General features: G+C 39.7%; 1 protein-coding gene across 3 annotated transcripts in view; it reads left to right on the forward strand.

Moving 5' to 3' along the window:
* Positions 1 to 1,357: 1,357 nt before the first annotated feature.
* The window catches only part of LOC108149777 (protocadherin-like wing polarity protein stan), a 50,643-nt gene continuing 32,307 nt past the window's right edge, over positions 1,358 to 19,693 (forward strand). For all 3 annotated transcript variants that reach the window (XM_017277631.2, XM_017277628.2, XM_017277630.2), the window contains exon 1: positions 1,358 to 1,951. The gene's annotated coding sequence lies outside the window, so the exon portion shown is untranslated. The remainder of the gene's footprint in view (positions 1,952 to 19,693) is intronic.

Genomic DNA, 19,693 nt, shown 5'->3' on the forward strand with positions numbered 1-19,693 from the left:
GGGCCAATGTCAATTACATGCAAGAAGCCTCCCACTTTCCCACTTTCCCACTTTCCCCCGACTTCCGAATCCATTCGATTCGGTCCGGTTCGGCAGGATTCGGACCATGCCAGCTGGCCAAAGGCGAGATGTTTTCCGGGCGACGTTGTCTTGGCCAACACCTTCCTGCCTAAACACACACTTCATACAACACACACATAAATTTCTGGCCAACACACACACACACATCGTCTGGCATTACCATCACCACCGGCTGTTGTCCTTGTGGGCCAAAAGCGTGTTTGGTTTCTGGCTCCTGCCATATGTTCCCTAATTCTGCCGTTCCTTGCCAACAAAATTGCATTACATATTTTGCATTATTTGACAAATTGAAATCTAATCGAACAGCATGCCAAAGACGTGATAATTTCTCAAATACATACAGCACATAAATGGAATCATTGTTTATCCTTAATATATTCGTAATTAAATCTCTTGAGTTGAACGGGTCTTGACTATTGTGTCTCATAATAATCGCAATATCTGAGTATTAGTCATTGGGAATTTATATGGACTTTCCTCCTTCAAAACATTAGATGTGATTTGTTTTGTGTAGGCTGATTGTTTGATAATTTAGTGGGCTAGGCACAATATAGAAACTCTGCTAAAAATATAGCTAATGGACCATAAAGTAAACTTTCGCTCGCAATTTTAATGAATTTTATAAAATGAAATGCGTATCCGAATATTTACTTAACTAGTGTGCTTAGTTGTATATTGGTTAGTGACATGTGTGTTTGGCAAACAAACTACTTTACTACTTTCGAATAGTTCAAATAATTACCCTTGTGCAGATTTAATTTATTTATTGAACTGGAAGAAGCAGAAAATTAAAAAAATATTTTCAAAGTGTTATTGGAGCTCAAATCTAATATTAATAAATGAATTTAATTTTAATATTTTTAATAAATATGGTTTGAAAGCTTATTGTACTAACTTGTTTTTGTTTTTAATTGTTTATAATTATAATATTCCTAATTGATAGAAAGTTATTCCAAGGCTTGAAAGTATTTGGTTTTTGCTGGCAAATTAAAAAAAAAACAAGTCTTTTTATTAAAAATTTATATGGAACTTATACAATTTCTTAAAAATTGTTTGTTTTGATCCGATATAAAGAAAGTTTGGTGGCAATCCTGCTGGGGCAACATGTTGCGTGTGGCTCGTTGATGTTGCAGCAACATCGGAGTCACCCGCCCGCAGAAAACCACCACCGAAAGTATCCACCAGATACACGAACTGGCTTCGGTTCAGTTCCAGCTAGGAACTCAGTTTCAGTTTCTGTTTCTGGTTTTTGTTTTGTCAGTTAACGCTGCGACTCCGGACCGATTGGACGCGTTTGAGCGCTGGCCAACACGAAGGCATTTCTATACGCTCGGGGCTACGCGTGCGCGTCTCCGCAAAGTCACAAGCAAAGACAATTGCAAAGCCAAAAGGCAGAGGCAAACGCAAATACAAAGTAACAACTTCGACGGTCGAAATTACCGGTTTTTCGCCAGCAACTCCGCTCTCTGTGAATTTTTGCGCGCGGTCTTTCCTTCGCCTGCTCTTTTCGAAAAAGTGCGTTAACTTTTCCCAGCAAAATACAGCCCTCCCCTTTTGCTACCCACCGTGAAAATACAGAGCTCACCTACCACCGGTCGGGGTTTATAGTCTGTTTACTATATCACACGGAATTCCCCGAATCCAAAAATTGTTGGATCACAGTGCTAAAGTGAGGCCAGCCGCCAAACTGGCGAGTGCTAATTATAATATATTGTGTTAATAATACAAACACAAGGTGCAAGAGGAAAACACACGGATGCGCGAATTTAAATGCCATATATTATAAATATTTAACAATGCAGCCGTGCAGCTAAAGCGGATTATTGGCCACCGACGCGTGGAAATTCAGTAGCAGAGCAAACAAAGGCCTGTAAGTTCACACGTTCCAGCCAGGACATATCCGTGTGTATATATGTCCTTGTGGCCGACATGCGGCTGCATTCTAATGGGGATTGTGCGACACGTGACACCTGATGTATGACATATGACAGGTGTCGTTCCGATAGGATACTATATGTTCTGGGTTGACAGAGCTTTACTTCTTTTAGACATATTTCGGATTTGAAGATATTAACTCCTCCGGAAACGTTAACATTCTTTCTACTGGTTTAACTATTTCATACAATAGTTTTGGATTCTATCAGTGTTTTTGTCTTTATTCTGACTCAAGGCATACCAATATGATTACCGAAGAATAATGTTGCTATCACATATGCCTTTTTAATAACGAACAATTGGAAATAAAGAGTTTTTGCTTCATGCGATATATTTCAAAGCTACATTACATTATTGTTTAGAAAAATTTGGAACCATATATTGTTGGTTTTATAATTACTTAATGAATTTATAGCTTAAGGAATAGTGCATGATGCTATTTCATGCTATTTATTTAAGTTCTGGTTTCTTTTAAACAATTCCGATTTGAGACGCTCTTAATTGCCCGCTTTTAACTCTACGGCTTCGGCAATAAAATAGAGATCCAATTGGGCCTTTAAACTTAAGACCCTTTTCTTGGCCTCCTCCAATTAGCAGTTGGCCCAAACTGTTGGCCAGTGAAGCCGAAGCCAAAGCCGAAGCTTAAGCGTTCCGTTCCGTTCGCAACTGTGCAACTGTTAAAGTTCAGAGTCGCCACCAAAGATACAAACGCGGAGCTTTAAACCAACATAAAACTGAATACCAAATGAGACAACAAAAGGAGGAAGCGCAATAAAAGTCACATTAAAACGTGGGGCGAAAAGACGGAGAGAAGGAGAAAGGAGGTGGCGAGTCGGGTCAAAACATAACCGAAATTGGAATCGGGGAATCAAATGCCTGCACGAGATACAAATGTATCTGTATCTGAGCGCTGCAAGTGCTTTGTTTTCCCTGCACTTCACACTTGTCCATGGGAGTTTGCTTTTGCGTTTGTTTGTATATTTGTATCTTTGTATCTGCGCCCTTTGTCTGGCGCATAAATATTTCAGCAGGCCGGGACAAACTTATCTGCTGGATACATTATTCACTCGACGATTTTGTCGGATTGCCAATTTGTTAAGATACGTTTTTCTAGGCCATTAACACAGCCCCTTTGTTTTTGTTTGGCCGGTAAAGATACCCTCACACATTTATGTTTTATGATTTTCTAGTTGGAATGCGGTGTGTTTGGTGCAATTGGAAGAGTCAAGTCAAGTCCATTTCGAGCCTGCCAGTGGCAAGTAGCTGAAAAATTGTTGTAAGACTGGTTTTCTGCTACTGCTCCGCATTCCCTCCTTTTCTCTCTCTTTCTCTCGTCGTGTTACCAACCTTTTTCCACTCTTCTTGCGGCTTGTGCACTGAAAAAAATTTATCAACAACTTTGATTATATTTGTTTTGAGAAATAATAAGGCAAATATACAACAAAAATTATTTGATATTTATTTTTGTAACTAAAATTAATTTTATTAATTAATTCATTTATTTTAGCCATTAAATTGTTATATATGGTTATTGTTAAAATATGAATTTAAGATTTACAAATTGTTTATTATATTTTTTTTTTCTTTAAGGAGTACCCTTTTCTCAACTAACCCAACAAAATCCATCTTTATACCATAATGTTATTAATTTGTAATTATTTAACTTCATTAATTGAATATTGTTTTATTGCTTTTGATGTCAGATTCATACATTTTCACCGGTAAAAGTATGAAAACTAATATAGTTTTAATACTTTAAAATGTCAGATCTTTATTTTTGTTTACAAACAAATAATATTAGGTCATAAAATATACAGGTAAAAAAGTTTCGGTGCAAGAAATGAGTTTTTTAGCGCCTGGCTCTCCTGGTGGCTTTGCAGCTGTCTCGACCAGGCCGAGAGCAATCCACCACCAGCAGTCAGCTCAACTGCGGGCCATCATCCTGACCAGAACCATCCACTTCTGCTTCTTCGTTGGTAGCCGCAACCTGTTTCTCATTGCTTTTTTGTTTTCGAGCTCAAAAAGATCACTTCACACATATGTACTTGGCCAAGGAGTCAAGGAAGAGTTGATTTTTTCCGGCTTCTGATGCCACATTCACATTCACCGCGAATTGTCAACTCATCCGGCGAACTAACCTCAGTCAATCCATTCGGAATACAAGCCGGCGAAGGAAAACTCGTTATGGCTCTTGATTAATTAACATTTGAATGTTGTCTCGTGCCAGTTAATGTGACTGATTTGTGGCCGGCTCCATTAAAATATCAACAGTCTATTGTGGAATTTATTAAAAACTCTTAAGGCCCATTGCCAAAGAGGGATTTGCATGGCAAGGAGTTGGATGGATTCGTTTGTATAATCACTCGCTGTTCATTGATGACGTTGACGGTCCAAATTGCTTGTATTTTTTTTTGTTCCCTCTCTTGGCCACTATTCACAGCTAACCGAAAGATACTTCTGCGACTGGTTGCGTAGGCTCGGGCCCTCTTGGCATTACTCAAAACTGGTTTCGACCACATTCAAAATTGTTATGTTAGAATAAAAGCTTAATTGATGCATATACACACGTACGGTTTAGTTTTATGCGGCAGCAACTGCCCACAGATACAGCCGAAACCAAAACTCCAGATACAAGTCCAGATACAGATACAGATGGAAGCAAATTCAGACACAGCTGGAGCGGTTATGTCATGCGGCGTCTATCGCATGATTGATGGCATTTTGACTGAGCCAGTAACTTTGAGCTCCTCCGTTGAAATTAGATATTGATTTGGTTTTGCTGATAATTGTATTTCTGTTGCCCAACAGGTGGAAAAGCCCAATAGAGAGAATGAAATATGAATGCTGGCTGTGAAAACAGATACCGTTTAAATATTTACCCAGCTCACAAAAGCTATCTATCAATTCCGCCTTAAATGCCGACTCTTGCTAAAATATTTAAGGCAATTGTTTTCAAAAACAAGTCATAGGAAAAAGTTTTTTCAAATATTTACTATTCCAGCCCGTATTTACAAAACTGATTTAAAGACTTGCCCTTCTCTCATGAAGTAAAAAAAATGTAATATTATTTTCCATTTCATTAAATGCCGACTTTTGTAATGCCCAATTTTGCATCAATTAGAATGCGGCCAAGGGATTTGTGTAAACGCCCTGGCTCAATGAATTTGCAGCTCGTTTTGGCTGTTGGCAAATTAAAACATCGTGTGTTCAAATCAACCATAACGGTGCGGTGGCAACCCTGTCCACGACTGACTGCCCAAATTGATTGATTGACAGCCCTGCACATCAAGCTCCCCGAAACGATGTTTTAGTTTTTGCTAAATTCACTATCGCGTCAAGTAACGTGGGGTATGTGGGATTGCATGAATAATGAAGTAAAAAGGATGCTCTCCTTTCCGAATGGGGAATTCGCACCTCACTGGCATCGGGTGATTCAAAGAGAACGAGAGTGTGCTAGAGACCTCATTAGTGTTAATTCAATTAGAGGAGCCAAAGTTTGTGGCACTTTGGCTAATGAGGCATGTCCAAGCATCCAGCATACAGCATATAGTATATGCCCAGAAGCTAGAGCACTCCATCTCGATGTGTGCCGTTCATTTGCATGCTAGAAATTTGTTTCAATTGCATTAATTAGAGTTATCAATTTGGGCGGGCTGTCAAATTAAGTGAATGACGTTGTGTGTCCCATTAGGAAGAGCAAGTCACAAAATATTCGAGTCATTTGAAAAGATATTGATGCAGCTCAAACCATGTTATAAGGATTATGGTCAGGACTGTTGCAAACTAGTTTGGGGTTGTTTTTTATTTACAAAAAGTTATTAAATAATTATAAACAGGGTTTATATTAAATGTACTGTTAATTTTATATTGGGAGCTTTTAATTTAAATGCGACTATAAATGTATTTGCCTCGAAATTCAAATTAATTTAACATATAATATGTAGTTAAATCAACAAGTGAGCATTTAAGCGGCTTATTAATATTTTATAATAATTTTATTTAACGAGGACTTCATATCTAGATTATTAAAACCGATAACTTATTATTAAAATGTTAAATGAAATCTTTTATTTATTAAATTGTCTTTTTTTGATGCAACCACAAATATTTTGAAACTTGTAAAATGTTCTGTTTGTTCAGCATAACTAAGAATTTTACCACTTTACCACTTTATAATAGAAATATATTAAAATAATAAATGTTGCTCTATTTGAATGTAAGCTTTTCATTTATTAAATTCCTTTCAGTAAATACTTAACAGCTTAAATTCATTTAAAGCACTTGTTTTAGTCATTTAAAGCATAAACTTATATTTAATAATAGCTTATGTGCAAATCATAACCACACGAAAATGGTTTTGTATTTAAAAGTGTGAATTTAATTAAACCACAAGCACAGTCAAAGCAATTTCTTTATGGCTTCCTTTTAAATTGATTCCTTTCATATTGATGATGGCCAAGAAGGTGGATAGAACACTTTGGGCGTGATTTATTTAATATTCCTTGGGCACTTTCCGCACTTGACTTTCCACTCGACGTGTTTGCGTAATTTGCCAGCAGCATTGGATTGAACCGACTCATCGGACTCATCAGTGGATATCACATGTTTATAATGCAGAAACTGCATCAATTACGCTTCATTAGAGCTCAAAATGAATGTATAAGCAGGAGACAGCCGCATCGAGTGCAGCGTGCAACATATAATTCATTGGCTTAATTAAGCTGACCGACTTCCCCCGCCCCCCCGCTGTACGTCCAGTATTACTTTATCAAATTGCCAGACGAGTGAAAGCCGAAGCAACAGCAAAATCAGAAGCGCCGAGTTTGCCATACTTCATCGCCAGCTCGATGTCAAGCAAGTTTGCTTATCAAAGTTGGCTCAGTTGGGGGTGTTTCAAAAAAAGGGGTGGCAATACAGCATCAGCCTCATCCGCATCCCCAGCCCCAGTGTTTTCTCTCTAATTTATCACAATTTGCATGTCAGTCACGCTTGTATATATAAATTGCATACAATTTATCAGCCCCTTCTGCCATTTCACAAGGAAACTTCTGGAAGCCAGCTTCCGACTATATCTTTTTGTCCGGCAGTTGACCCATTTTCGTTCGACTTTTTCCGGGAGCGTAACGCAATTATGCGGGCCCATGTCATTAGTTTGGGTACTATCTCGCTGAAATGTATGCTACGGATGGCTGTACATCGATGTCAATCCTTGCTGTCATACGGAAGCGTTATCATAATGATTCCCAGAAAAAATACAAACCCCAAACAGGGATATCAAATGGCTTTTGCTGTCGAGGGAAATGCATATCCTTGAATGGCACCAAAAGCAAAAATGTCGGGATATGCCTTTCAGGAAATCTTGTGTATTCCGGGCCGCAACCCAGTGCCTTTTATCTATCCGAGCAAATAGTTTCATATTGCAATTTATTTTGATTATTTTGATTATAGCAGGTCCTTGACTCATATGCACACATGTATAGCCGTAGCCGTAGCCGTGGCTGTGTAGACTTGCGTGCGTGCCAGTACAAGAGAATTTGAATAAACTGACAGCGCTGACAACGTGCCAGAAAGTGGAATTAAATTTAAATGAAATTGCCAGCCCTTAGTCGGGAGACAGAATGCTGAGGACAATTCACCAGCAGATTCTCTGTCAAGCGGAAAAGCGGGAAAAAGTGGGCGTCGTGGGGCGACTGGGGGGAGTGATGCTGTATGCCGTCCCCGAAAAACAAATGGAAAGCCGCGACAGGCAAACAAGGAAAGCAAGGAAGCGAAGCAACAAGAATCGGTCGCCATGACGATGGAACTGCCGTGGTGCGAAATGGGGGAACTTGGCAGTCCGGGAGTCTGGGGGGAATGGGTGCTACAGCTAAGCATAAATAAGTTGTTAAGCCATCAGTGAACGTGCCCTACACACGCCGTTGGCCACACTGGCCCCAGTGTGGCTGTATGCGTGTGTGTGTGCGCGCGAGTTGCGGTATCCTATCAATACGGAAGTGGAAGTTCGCACCACATTTTCAATTTGAGCAAATTGAATTTACGCTGCGCATCGCAGATATCTGCCAGAGTTGCCACCGCGCCTGTTTATCGCCTTCGATGTGATTAGCTCCGGGCTTAACTCGTTGCCAGATAAAACTCTTCATTCAATTTATTTGGGCTCCGTCCCCAGAATTCCCCCCGTTTTCATATTTGAATTCCTTATTTTATTGTCGGAGTGTGTGTCTGCTTTTGAAGCTGTAGCTTTGTCACTGAGCTTTATTCCAAACATAAGGCCATGTGTGTACAACCAGTGAAAAACCCCATAGTAAAATAAAACATTAATATATTTATGTTACATTAAGGTTTTTTTTTTTTTAATATTGTATTTATCACCATATTTAATTAATTTGTTTAATAGGAAATATGTAGATTTCAATACTTAAAGTTAAAGTAACACACTTTTGTTACTTTATTATTCATTAAATTAATTTTGTTAAGAAAAATTATAAATTTGTTGTTTAAAATATATTATACAAAAAACAATGCCAAATTTTTGTAAATTTTTTTTTTAATTTCTGGTAATTGCACTATTTAAACAAATATCTATCCGTTTTGATGACTTTTTGCTCAGTGTACCTCTTGGAGTTTGTGGCAAAAATGAACTCTGTTATCCGCGTGGTTACACGTGCGTACGTGTCTGTGACTCGGAGTTGGCAAGTCTGCCTGTTTGTTTTAGTTTTTTATCTTTATTCCTAATTTATTGCTGCTAACAATTATGGGCAAGGGGTGGGAAATGGCAGGATGAAGTGCAATTCGCGCAGTAAATCCTTGGGTCGTAAGTATCTCAGTTTGATGGTTATCCATTTGATGGAAATCCATAAAGTTGGCTAAGCTGCGGCTATGGAAACACTCGTCGAGAGTGAACGGCCAAACGATTTAATTGGGGGAAATGGAACAGCAGCAGCTTCTCGGGCTCAGAACTCATTAACATCCTTTCGGTAGATAGCCGTTCCACTCCGGAATCCAATCTTGTGTCGATTATATTTCCATTGCAAATGTTCACTTTGCTCAATTATGCTGGCTGTCTGCTTTTCGCAAACAACCGGCCATGTTAAGCACAGTGAAAGGAGGGAATTACAAAGAGTTCATTGCAGGCAAACGCATGAGGACTCTTCCCGCCCCAACTGGCCAATAAAGAAGCCCTAAACAAGCGGCGCCACAAGGACGAGACATTGCCACATCGCCAGACAGAGACGGAGACAGCCAAGATGACAGAGACAGAGACAGAGGAAACTCTGATTTCTAGAGACAGATTTACATGGCACAACTCGTTTTGTGGTCGATTTCAATCAGAGCAAGTTCGAGAACGGCCTGACACTTTGCGTTTTCGTCTGTCCAGGACTAATGAGCAGCCACAGGAGCTGCAGGACACACCACGCTGCCCAAGCCATTTTCACTCTCTTCCAGGCAGTTGGAGTGATGCAATCAAAGGGCTACTGCAGTTCATTTTTATTCATTTTTAAAGAGCCTCCTGCATCATTCGAGCGACAGAAATTGTGTTTGTTCATCGTATTTGCGGCAAGGTGGTTGCAGGTCCAGAACACCTCTCATCGGTGGTTGATTTCCATTGCACCGTGGCGCCCCCGAGGGTGGATTTTCCACTCTCCTCCGGTTTTTCATAGGCAGGAACAGGACTGCAGGCTGACTCACGTGCCGCCTGACTTTGCTCCGCAGTGTTCATTATATTAAACAAGTTTGCGCCATAAATGCCGCTGCCAGAGGCAAAGGCAAAGCAGGCAGGCAGCAGACGGCCAAAAGGACTAGGGACTCGGGACTCAAAAGGAAGAAAACTCACACAGGGAAAAAATCAGTTCCTATTGAGAGTTTTTTTTATTTTCACCAACACAGTTATTCCAAAAATGCACTAGGGTGAGTTGCTCAATCTATTAAAAAGCCACTCGAAAGCAATTTTTGGTACTTTGTTTAGCTCTGGTTTAATTTTATAAATATATTTGATTAATTATAAGCAATAATAATTCCCATGTAATATATTTTAGTTGTTAGCAATGTAAATTCATTTTTAAAGAGTTTGCTTTAAGCTTTTTTTGGCAGAGCAACACAAAACTGCAGAGGAATGGTTCAAAACCAAATATTATATAAATATTATTAAATATTTCAAGGAAAAACAGAAAATTCATTGGATAAAAAATACAATGTTTGAGGTGTTAATAATACTTGTATATTTTTTCCGTGTGTAGCCAGCAGGGTTGTTGGGTTGTCTGCTGTCCTTGCTGCTGTTTGCCGTAATAAACTCTCGTGCAACATAAACAGAAATCCAAAATGCGACGGCTTGGGGCAGCATGACTCATGCAGGTGTGTTCAACGTGCAACGGGGCGTGGCTGGCAGTTGCCAGTTGGCAGTTCCCATTTCCCAGTCGCCAGTCACCTGGTATTCTTACATGGCTCCTGGTTGACTGAAAGGCATATCCCTACTTGGCAATGGGATTTTTATTTTGCTCGGCTTACGCCGATTTTTCTCCTCAAGCCCATTCATGTGTGCTCTCTCAGGCTTTCCCTTTCCCTTTCCCTTACCATTTCTCCTTCGGGTGGTCGCATTTCCCTTGGCTGTTCGCCGTAATTTGTCGAGTTTTCTTTGCGTATAAAGCTCTGCCTGAAGAGCCCCATGCTCATGCTCATCCTTATTCCGGTTATCATCATCTCTCCGTAATGGGTTTGCATTTGTCTGGAGCAGAGTCCCGAGCCCGGCAACTCAAACACTTGTAGCCCATCGCCAGTCCCTTGGTGTTGGATGTTATTGTTGTTTTTACCCTTTCCGATTCGGGCATTAACTTTTGGTCACGCAATTTGGCAGGACTTGGGATATTTATGTGCCAAAAAAAAAGCCAAACTACCCGTGTCCGCTGTAACTGATATTTGATGTAAATGAAATATATTGAATTGTTGGTACAAAGTGTCATCTTTATTCGTGAAGGTCTGCTTTAAGTTTTAATAAGGACGTGGCTGAGATGTTTTATATTTTCTTTGTATTGCCTGTTTTAAGTATTAATCTAACATTTTTATTGAGTTTTTTTTAAGAAAATAATTAATTTAAAACACTTATTGCCTGTAAAACTCTATTTAGGTATGAACATATAGATTCTTTTTATAAAATAATAAACTAAAACAAAAATATTAAATGTTTTTATCATTTATTTGGTTATTTAATTTTATTCAACTTATAAAGTCCTTTACAATTTTACGGCTTGTATCTTTTCACCTATACTTATCGTAAGAAATAATGGTAAAACAATTGCCAACAATATACGAAGGGCAGTAATGTGCCGCATTTCATTCTTTTTGTCTCTGTCCTGCGTCCTTTTGGCAATTGCTTCCTTCCTTGCCGCATTTGTGTCTGCTGTTATTCCTCTTACACTGCACGAAAATGCTGCGTTTATTGCTCTTGTCAAATATTTGCATATCATAAGGAGAAACAGCATCCTTTGCCTGCTCATCATCATCGTTGTCGTCGAAAGTGGAGAACAGCTGTCGGACAAGTTGTCCTTGCTCCTTTGTTGCTGTTGCTGCTGTTGTTGTTGTTATTGTTGCTGATTGCATTTCCATTTGTTGTTGTTGTTGCTGCTGCCCTCGTTGTCCTTGTTTCCGTGAAAAACTAACGAAACCACCCCACGCATTCAGCGTTTTTGGTGGTTGCTCGATCGTCTCGCTAAAATTGGGGAGGATATATGCGCACACACATTTACCCAGTTGATTGTGTGTGTGTGCGTTTGTATCTATGTGTGTGTATGTGTGTGTGTGTGTGTGCGTTTCATTGAGGATGCGGCGGCGGCGGCAGCAACAAAAATCAATAAATTCGGCATGAGCAAGTCCCTTTTTCGGCAAAATGCCGGCTGTTGTTCTTGTACCTTGTTGTGGCCGTTGGCTCATAGAATTTTCTATGCATTCGGTTAAGGGAAGTTCCCTGCTACGTGCAACATCCCCTCTCTGAATTTCACTCTTTTCCCTTTTTGTCTGTGGAAAAAGGCTTTTGCCAGCCAGCCAGCCAGCCAGCCAGCCAGCCAGTCAGCCAGTCAGCAAGCCAGCCTGCCTCAAAAGTTGCATTAAACTCTATTACAAAACGCCCGGGGTGGTGGTGGGTGGCCAAAAAAGAGGGAAAGTTAAAGTAGGGAGAAGGGAAGAGGAAAACCGAATAAAAAGGGGGCCTCAAAGCGAGGGTGGCATTCAACGCCTCGACGAACTGCATCAAAGGAGCCCGCGGGCTCGCAGGACAAACGAATGTTTGACATTTAGTCCGTTGCATTTGGCCAGCTTTATTTATGTTTCTAAAATATATATAAATTTTTCACTTTTGAGAGGTCCTTTCTCCGCACCCCAACATGGCGTGTTTCCGAGCTCTTTCTCTTTATTTTATTTTATTTTATTTCTCTTCTGCTTTTATTTGTCTATGCAAAGCTTGTAAATCCAATGATTCATTCAAGAGCCCACACCCCCCTACAAAGGCAGAGTGACAGAAACACTCCGGAAATTATTCCAATAAATAAGAATGGACTGTGACATTTCTTTCGTGCGGCCAACCGATTTGGTCCCCGCCCCCATTTCCTCTACATATAGACTTTGCCACCCGCCCCCTGGGGAGTTTTGCCTCGAGGCGCTAATGAAAAAATAATCAACCAAAGGAGCTAACAAGAAGCAGCGCAGCTCATTTCGTATGGATTTTGATTGTGTGGCAAAATGTGCTTGGAAAGGGAGGTCCTAGGAAGTCCAGCGAAAGGGGATGATTCATCCGTCCATCATTTGTCAACTCAAAGTCGCTGGGAGCTCATCATTTATGTGGCGTCCACTCTCCATGATTAAAATTAACAATCAGTTCCGGCCTTAATTGATATGACATAACTTCAAAATTCAATTTAAAACGATTCTGCACAGGTATATTTTACTGTTGGGGAGACATTCTCAGTGGTAAAGTTAGCAAAGAAAAGTTTGGCCATTATACCGGTTGCAATTGTTTATATTTTCTGGTTAAACTTTTTCAGGCAGCATAAATCTGTATGTACTGAGAAAAATTTATATAAGAACATATAGAATTGCTTATTCATACAGATACATATTTATTATTCAGATAGTATTTTGTTGAAAATTAATTCAATTGTCTAAAATAGGGAATTTTAGGCATGAAAAGTAATCGTAACTACTTCAATTGCTGCTGATTCGACTATATCATATTATTGTTTAAAAATGATAATATTAAAATAACTTAAATATGATTGAATTATGCAGCTAATAAAACAAAAAAATTTGTGAAAATATCCAATGTACTCAAAATTGAATTATGTTACCCAACATATAACTACCATATGCAGCAAATAAAAGCCTTTAAGAATGCCAATACACCCAGAACTGATGACAAATTTTGGTAATATTTTTTTATGTGTCTGTCTGCCGCATATGTGACTCCTTCCGCCCCATTTTGCACCTCCTGCCCCGCCCCTGCTTTTCCCAGGGGCAGACAGGCGTGCAGTATTTATGGTATTGAAACACGCAAAAGTTCAGTTCGAGTCAAATCGAGAACTTCAAGTGGTAAGCGCACACACACACACACACTCTCCCTGCAGCACACAGTTGCATATGTGAGTGCGCCATTTTGCAAAAAGCTTTGCGCCTTCTTGGGGGGAAAAAGGAAAAGCGGGAAGGCGGGAAGGGGGAAAGACGAAAAGAGGGAGAAAAGGGCTGCAGGGTGGGCACCCTTGGCAAGTTGTATCCTTAACTCCCACTTCTGGGCAAGTCTCGCATCGAATCCCATTCACAAACACACAGACATTGGGCCATGTGGAGCTAATGTATGCGTGCCTTTGCCTTTGCGTTTGTGTTTGTGTTGCGTGGCCTGCAGGGGTGATTAACCTTTGATTTTGCCCCTCATCCACATTTTGCCACTTTTCAACTTCTCTCTTGGCATTCGATGCTATCGCCGACTGATTTAACATATGCCCCAGACCATTGAAAAGCCAAGGAGAAAGGAAGCTATAGTCGCCTGAAAAATATCCAGTACCTTTTAATTTAATATTTGATAAAATATTCTTAAAATGTTAGAAATATATAAAAAGTAAAGCTAGACAATAACAATATATGTTCAGTGCCGGTACAATTTTTTTTAAATATTAAATAGTTTATTGTTATTAAAATAATTTGTATGCCAAAGTGCAGAGGATCAAAAGTGCAGTATATTGAAAAATAAATTTTAAGGAATTATTACAAGTTTTAAATTTTCTGAAAAACTAAAATAATATCAAGGCTTCTTAAGTATTTTTTCATTAAATATTTAAATAAGCCTAAGCAGTTTAATTTTGTTTTTATGATACCTTTAATAACAAATGCGCAATTCCTATCAGCTACTTCTCTAGGCAGGTATTTTAATTTATAATATTTTTCACTTTAAGGAAACATTCTTACATAGATGAAAGTAAAATCCCTTCTCCCTACACTATACATTTTTATAAAAACAATATACCCTTGGAAACTAAAACTGCTAAATGTCCGATGTCTTGCACTTCGCTTATCCAGATTTCCACTGATTGGCCATTTTTTTTCGCATGGTATTGTCGCTGTGGTCATGGTAACTATTCGAATATCCAGACAATAATGGGGCTGATTGATTTCCATGTAAGTGGATTTGCCTAACGGATTATTGGCTTTTATCGAGTGTTTCTTTCAATTTGTTGATTTGTATGTGTGATTGAACGTCACGCACGACTGCGGTTATCAATAAGCGTTTATGTGGAAGGTAAGAGGAAGGGTCAATAAGGGCCACAAAAAAAATTGTTATTTCCAAGTGTTTCCGAGGTGTGCATAAATAAGATAAGTTTCGATACACACCCGTGAACTACTGGGTGTTGGAAGCCGAGATTAAAGAGCAGCAAGTCTATTAATAATCAAAAGCGCTACCACAAAACTGCTCGGAATGAAATATATAACATCCCTTGAAGCCCTTTTTTAAGCTTTCATTTTCGCATTTCTCTTGTAATCATCGAAAAAATTGCACTGTCATCATCTAGCTTTCTGATAGTTGGGCAAACAGTGTGAAATTGAAATTAATTCATGGCCGAATATTTATTTTGAATTATTTACTCTCCGTTTTTTTTTTGCTGGTTCGAGGGCAAGGACTTATTTGCATATCGATTTAAATTCATACAGAATTGATGGCAGCAAGTATCTATGAGCAGCAGTTTCTATGAGGGATTTTCTCATAATTGCAAATTAATTTGCATTTTAATTAATTTCTGGTCAAGTCCCAGGAGAATCGAATTGATGATGCAAGCAAGGGAAAAAAAACGGGAACCCTGAAAAGAGAATGAAAGCAATTATCAAGGAATATGAAAAGTGGGAGAGATCAAAACGAGGCAGATGCGGCAAAAATCAACAATAGCGTCGAGAACAAATTCACAATTGAATGCGTTCCAGAGGGAAGAGCCAGTGCAGCCTGTACCATGTATACATACTGTATATATGTATATAGGCATCCCCCTAGCCTAAGCAATTAATGTAATTCGTCTTTGTGCCCGTCGCCTTAATGGCATACAAATTACGCATACGCCGCGTGTGCAAATCACCCAAAAGGGCGGAGGATGGGGAAGTGGAAGTGAATGTGAAAGTGGAAGTGGAAGCTGAGGCAGATTGCTTTACGCTCCATTTAATTTTCGGTAAATATGCCAATAAAAATTGTGAAACACGATGCGGCTCTCAGATGAATATTTGCTTTTAGGCCCCGGCAAACTCACACACCCCGTCAGAAAAGGTCCTTTTGCCCTGTTTTGTGCGTCTTTTTTGAATTTTAAATTGCTCCAAAAGGCACACTGGCCAGCTATAACTGCTTGTGGACAGAACGAATATTTCGTTTAATTAAAGCAGACCTTTGCCACATCAGGTGGAGGTAATTGAGCAGGACTGGGAGCAGGAACTGGACCTCGACGAGGCACATTATGTGGCAGGAGCTTGTCATATCCTGCTCGGGCGGTGTGTCACATAAAAGTCGATTTTAATGTAAATTTCGTGTCGTACTAACGAAATAAATTTCAATAAATTTGCCAAAGCAGATGCGGGGGAAGTAGGTTCTAATAACTTTTAATTAGTTAACCATGTGGAAGTTTTTCGCAGCCGAACTAAAAGCAAAAATTTCCTGTCAGCACAGTTTAGTTTTGCTCTTTGACTTTTGCAGCTGGGGCGACAAGTGAATTATTAACGCCTGGCAGGTAAAAACCCCCATCTTATTTGTATAGAAACCCCCTTGATTTCATGCCGCAGTCAGGAATTTTTGGGCTGCCAGCTTAAGCGTTATAATTAACTGCGACACAAACATTTTGGGCACTCAGTTTGCTTCCGTTTCGGGCTGTGGGAATATATTTTTGCGGCTCAGGCTAAACCAATTTGCCAGGACTTAAATTTTAAGCATTATTAATGGTTTTGCGGCGAGGCGGGTGTGCAGATAATGCGGACTTTAGTGGGGGAGGAAATGCGTAACCTTCGGTGGAGTAATCACAGGAAATCTTGGACTTCTCACGAGCGTGGGACAACAAAGCATAATTTCAGTGGTTGACTTCAGTTTTGTTTATTTTCCAATCATCCCCTGCTACATAGGCTTTCGATATATCTTATGGTTTGATACCAAAAGAAAGATGGTAGATAAGGGTATTCCATTTTCACTCCGCTTCCCTGCAAAATACATATATAGTTTTAAATAAATATAAATTCACAATTTTTCTACAAGTTTTTCTGTTTAGTGTAGCCAGCATAGCTGTCGCAATTCCAAATTCGACTGACTCCAGTCGAGTGAGTTAGAGCCAATGAGCTCGTGACATGAGCAAACGATTAAGGGATATAAATAAAAACATCTGACGTTTGGCAGTTGAACTGCATACCAGTCTCATCCCCACTGCATTCCCCTTAAGACCCCAAACTAATTGTTTGCTTTGGGCCAGAAGGCCTGGCAAACTTTTTCGATTACAAAATTGTTTCAGTGCGGAACGGCTCTGGCAGGGCGATACAATTTTTAGAAATTTCCATTATCCTTTCGGCATCACGTCGGCGTATGCAAACATTTGCCATTTGCCAAGTTGTCGGAAAGGGGCCGAAAAAGGCTGAAAACGGGGCTTGGGATGTTGGTCCAAACTATTCAGCAGTCGGTCAGCGTTTTTAGTTTCATTTGCAGCGGCTAAAGCAAAGCGAAACCAATTTACACGCATTTCGGTGCAAAATGAAACGTGCCCCGCCACTAAAATGTTTATGAGCGCGGACTACGAAATGTGAGCTGCTGGTAAAGCGAAGGATTTCGGGGTCAGATGGGGCGAATGCGAATTGCCGGAGCTCTAAGCCCGAGCTGATGAAATAGAACAGAGCCATAAACCAGAGATGTGGAAGGAGAAATTTTATTTTTCTGTATTTTTTGTAGTATTTTCCTGGTCAGAACAACTCGGTCAAGAGGAGTTTGGGAAGAGTCTTGGCCAGGAACCCTTAAAATCCTTCACGCCCCAGGGAGCCGAATGGGTTGTCTGTTTAGATAGTGCTGCAATTGTTATGCTGCTGCAACACTAACCCTTTACGATGCCCCTCGAATTGCTCATCCCACTTAAACAGTTGCCTATTCAGGAATGCTTCTTTTCTCTCGTCCAGATTGCACAGCAATTTGAATTAGGTTTGTGATTCCCGCTCTAACAATTCCCATAGCTTTGCAGCTTAGTGAAAAATTCATGGTGAAATCAATGAAGCATGAAGCACAAATTCCAACTGATTTTTGCCATGTCAAAATATCAGAGGAATGGGGGTGGGGATGCTTATGGGTGCGATTAAATGGGAAAACAATATTTCTGTCCTGGACAGTTGCACAGCTAAAATCGTAGCATATTTTCCAGCACATTGTGTTGGATTTGCATTTCGCAACAACGCGAATAGCTCAGTCTTAGCCATCTGAAATTAACAAACTTCTGCTTTTCAGGCAGAAGATGCTGCAGTCTGCTGTTCAATCGAGTCGACAACAATCGCCAATTCAACTTGGCCCAAGTTTGGATCTAACTTTTCCCTTTCCCGTTGTAAATTGAAATACTTTGGCCGGCTAAAAGTTGCCAGCTAACAAGTTTTACAGTTTGCGTTCAGTTTCACTCGGAATCTGCTCATAATATTTGCTATTAATGGCGCAAAAATTTAATTTATGTCACGTCCCAGACGTCGAGGAAAATGCGCATTTTATGTTATTTTTATTTTATTTTGTTTTATTTGACGGCACCCGGCGACCTAGTAAAAATGTTTTGAAAAGCATTTGGCTGGCTACGTGATGTTCGTCTTAAACTGCAGGATCAACTGGCAGTCACGTGGGTGTCGGCCAAATGGGTTCGAGGCTTCCGGGAAGTGGGCGTTGATGGGCGGGGTAATGGTCGTGGGCGAAGGGTCAAACTGTAGTAAGTTAATCAAAGCTGTCTATGCTTTACGGGTTTCTTTACTCAATTTAAATTTAATTAACATTCCGCAGGATACGATACTGTATGCCGATAATAAAATGCTCTTTGAAATTCATACAAAAGTAGGAGAAAGTTAATTTTCGGAATTCGTTTTGGCTTTCGCTTAAGTGCTAAAGTATGGAACGATTGCTTTTAAAAATGTTATAATTATCTTTGTGTTAAGTGGAATTAATATTAATTATTTTATGTTGATGTACGGCGTATTGACTAAAGCATTTCAATAAATAAAATGCTTTTAATTTACAGCCAATGGTAATAAATGCATTGGTCATTATAATGGCATCTGAAAGACAAAGTTATTAATGGAAGCAGTTTCACTGAACTTAGTATATTGATGGTCAGATAAATAAGGCCATAATTTAAGGGGCATTCCATATTTTCATTCGTTGAAACACTAATTAAATAAGCCTTAAATACTGCGGCTGGCCCTAAGAGTATAAAACTTTGCTGTGCAGCGAATGTTAAATTAAAAGCGAAATATTTAATCATTTCCATCGCTTGTCTGGCCAATAACAACAAAGGCAACAACCACGGCAGCCGCAGCACTCATTTATAATGTAAACATAAATAACTCTTTCGGCAGATCCTTCAACTATGAGCTATGCGAATGGCCAAGCGGCCTTGTGTGTCCGGATAAAGCATTGAAATGAAATTGTAAATGAAAATGAGAATTTCCACGCACACACACACACGCTTCGGCAACTTATAAATACAAATATGCAAAGCCATAATACGGTAAAAGAGTTTGCGGGGGAAACATTTCCCATTTCATGGAAAATTAAATTGCCAATGGTCAAGCATCTCCAATTCCGGCAGGATAAAAAAGCCCAAAGGGTTTTTCGGTTTGGACATGGCATAGAAGCAATATTGATGGAAAATAAATTCGGTTTTTTTTTTGTGTCGAGCAATCCCCTTCCCCCTCCATCAACATGTTTGTGTAATCGATTCTGCCTGTTGTCAGAATCCTTGGACAAGCCGGCAGGATAATTGATAAACGGCGCCAACAGGAGAGCTACCAACCGACTACCATGGAAATTCTCCGATTTAATGTGATTTACACTTCAACCGGTACCATGGGTATGCGCCATGAGCTTGGGGCAATAAAAATTCCGGCATTTCCTGTCCGGCATCGTTTTCCACTTACGCCTCCGGGTTTTATTGAGATATTCCCCCGGAATCGT

This window comes from Drosophila elegans, unplaced genomic scaffold (genome assembly GCF_018152505.1).
Source record: "Drosophila elegans isolate 14027-0461.03 unplaced genomic scaffold, ASM1815250v1 contig_183, whole genome shotgun sequence".
NCBI lineage: Eukaryota > Metazoa > Arthropoda > Insecta > Diptera > Drosophilidae > Drosophila > Drosophila elegans.